Here is a 3,188-nt window from a genome sequence, read left to right as displayed (position 1 = left end):
TGTAACTAAAGTCAACATTGTTAAAGTCAATATTTGTAAAAGACACAATAGGTTGGCTTGACAATGGTAAGAGTAAGTCTCTCAGATCTAGGCAGAAATTTTTAACATGCTAGGAATTTGAGGCTCTTTCCCAGCCGCTGCCGAGTCGTGCGGAGGCAGAGGCTTGGGTGTGTTCAAGATTCGGCTTCACCTGTAACCCACCGCCATGGCCGAGGAAGGCATTGCTGCTGGAGGTGAAAATGGACATTAATACTGCTTTACAAGAGGTGCTGAAGACCGCCCTCATCCACGATGGCCTCGCACGTGGAGTTCGCGAAGCTGCAGAAGCCTTAGACAAGTGCCAAGCCCATCTTTGTGTGCTTGCACCCAACTGTGATGAGCCTATGTATGCCAAGTCGTGGAGGCCCTTTGCCCTGAACACCAAATCAACCGAGTTAAGGTTGATGACAACAAGAAACTAGGGGAATGGTTGGCCTCTGTAAAATTGACAGAGAAGGGAAACCTTGTAAAGTGGTTGGTTGCAGTTGTATAGTAGTTAAGGACTATGGCAAGGAGTCTCAGGCCAAGGATGTCATCAAAGAGTACTTCAAATGCAAGAAATGAAGAAATAAATCTTTGGCTCATACACACACACACAAAAAGAATTTGAGGGGCCACACATTTTTAGAACTTCTGAGGTGCCATCATTTCACTGAAGTAAATGCTTTGGCCAGGCACAGTGGCTGATGCCTGTAATCCCAGCACTTTGGGAGGCCAAGGCGGGTGGATCACCTGAGGTCAGGAGTTTGACATCAGCCTGGTCAACATGGTGAAACCCTGTTCTTTACTAAAAATACAGAAATTAGCCAGACGTGGTGGTGCACACCTGTAGTCTCAGCTACTTTGGAGGCTGAGGCAGGATAATTGCTTGAACCCAGGAGGCAGAAGCTGCAGTGAGCTGAGACCATGGCACTGCACTCTAGCCTGGGTGACAATAAGACTCTGTCTCAAAAAGAAGGAAGGAAGGAAAGAAGGAAGGAAGGAAGGAAGGAAGGAAGGAAGGAAGGAAGGAAGGAAGGAAGGAAGGAAGGAAGGAAAGAAATCCTTTAAAACACTTCCACTTTTTTTTTTTTTTTTTTTTTTGAGACTGAGTCTCGCTGTGTCTCCCAGGCTGGAGTGCAGTGGCGTGATCTCGGCTCACTGCAAGCTCCGCCTCCCGGGTTCATGCCATTCTCCCGCCTCAGCCTCCCAAGTAGCTGAGACTACAGGCGCCCGCCACCACGCCCGGCTAGTTTTTTGTATTTTTAGTAGAGACGGGGTTTCACCATGTTAGCCAGGATAGTCTCGATCTCCTGACCTCGTGATCCACCCGCCTCGGCCTCCCAAAGTGCTGGGATTACAGGCTTGAGCCACCGCGCCCGGCCAAACACTTCCACTTTTAAATGTGAGATTTTAATCATATTCAGCTCCAATTTAGCGAAGACACAATGTCTGTAGAATGTGACCTCTGCTGATACTTTGATCTTTAATAATCTTTTTTTCCTCGTATCATAATTAAATAGTAGATCTCGGCCGGGCGCTGTGGCTCAAGCCTGTAATCCCAGCACTTTGGGAGGCCGAGACGGGCGGATCACGAGGTCAGGAGATCGAGACCATCCTGGCTGACACGGTGAAACCCCGTCTCTACTAAAAAATACAAAAAACTAGCCGGGCGAGGTGGCGGGCGCCTGTAGTCCCAGCTACTCGGGAGGCTGAGGCAGGAGAATGGCATGAACCCGGGAGGCGGAGCTTGCAGTGAGCTGAGATCCGGCCACTGCACTCCAGCCTGGGTGGCAGAGCGAGACTCCGTCTCAAAAATAAATAAATAAATAAATAAATAAATAAATAGTAGATCTCTCATATGAAACCAATGTTTAGTTTGTAATGTTGGGCCTTGTATTTTTGTCCACCATTTCATTTTTGTGCCCTTTACAGTAGACAGCTGTGATGAAGAGGTCGTTGGTCATGTTGTCTTGTGTGCAACGCATGCCCATCATGCAGATTTCTCATCACTCCAGGAGGTTTGTGCCTCTGTCTGTGTGTCCAGGTACCATCTCTGCAGGTAGGAACTGTTAATACACTAGAAAAGAATCACTTTGGGTTTTCCAACCTTTTAGCCCCAAACAGAGCATTTCCTGTCTTTCTGTTCCACTGGGATCTCATTAATTCTCCAACTCAACCATACAGGTAACTCCTGAATCTTTATTGGAGCATCCTGGTGGATGGAGGTAACAGAAGCTGCTACTTGAATACTAGGCTAATGCCAGTATATGGGTACCATGGATAGTCTCACCCACCCCCATCTTTAATCACTTCCTCTGTTGACTTTTTTTAAATAGAAATGTTGAAATCTATTTTAGGTTTAAAAATAAACAGAGGCATCCAAATTGGAAAGGAAGTGTTCACAGATCATCTGGGCTTATATGCAGCAAACCCTAATAATTACACACACAAACACACATACACAGTTAGAATCAATGTGTTTAGCAAAGTTGTAGGATATAAAGTCATACAAAAATTAGTTGCATTTTTATATGCTAACAGCAATCCGAATAGGAAATTAACAGAAAAATTATCATGAAAAAGAATTGAATATTTCAGAATTTACTTAACCAATGAGGCAAAAAACTTGTGCATTGAAAACATTACTGAAATCAATGAGAGAAGACACAAATAAATGAAAAGACTTCTCATGTTCGTGGATTGAAAGACATAATATTATTAAAATATCAATACTACACAAATAGGCTGGGCATAGTGGCTTACACCTGTAATCCCAGCACTTTGGTAGGCTGAGGTAGACGGATCACCTGAGGTCAGGAGTTTGAGACCAGCCTGGCCAACATAGTGAAACCCTGTCTCTACTAAAAATACAAAAATTAGTTGGATGTGGTGGCAGGCACCTGTAATCCAGCTACTTGGGAGGCTGAGGCAGGAGAATCACTTGAACCTGGGAGGCAGAGTTTGCAGTGAACCAAGATGGTGCCATTGCACTCCAGCCTGGGCAACAGAGGAAGATTCCATTTAAAAAAAACAAAAAACAAAAAACACAAACAGATTCAATGCAATCCCTACCAAAATCCCAATGGCAGAAAAGTCTATCCCCAAATTTATATAAACTCTCAAGGGACCCTGAATGGCTAAAATAATCTTGAAAAAGAACGAAGCTG

General features: G+C 44.6%; 1 pseudogene; it reads left to right on the top strand.

The window, feature by feature from the left end:
• The first annotated feature begins 205 nt into the window (after window positions 1–205).
• Window positions 206–616, top strand: LOC112427918 (small ribosomal subunit protein eS12-like; annotated as a pseudogene).
• Window positions 617–3,188: the final 2,572 nt, after the last annotated feature.

The sequence above is a fragment of the Macaca nemestrina genome, chromosome 5 (assembly GCF_043159975.1).
Source record: "Macaca nemestrina isolate mMacNem1 chromosome 5, mMacNem.hap1, whole genome shotgun sequence".
NCBI lineage: Eukaryota > Metazoa > Chordata > Mammalia > Primates > Cercopithecidae > Macaca > Macaca nemestrina.
This window is presented reverse-complemented; position numbering and strand designations above follow the sequence as displayed.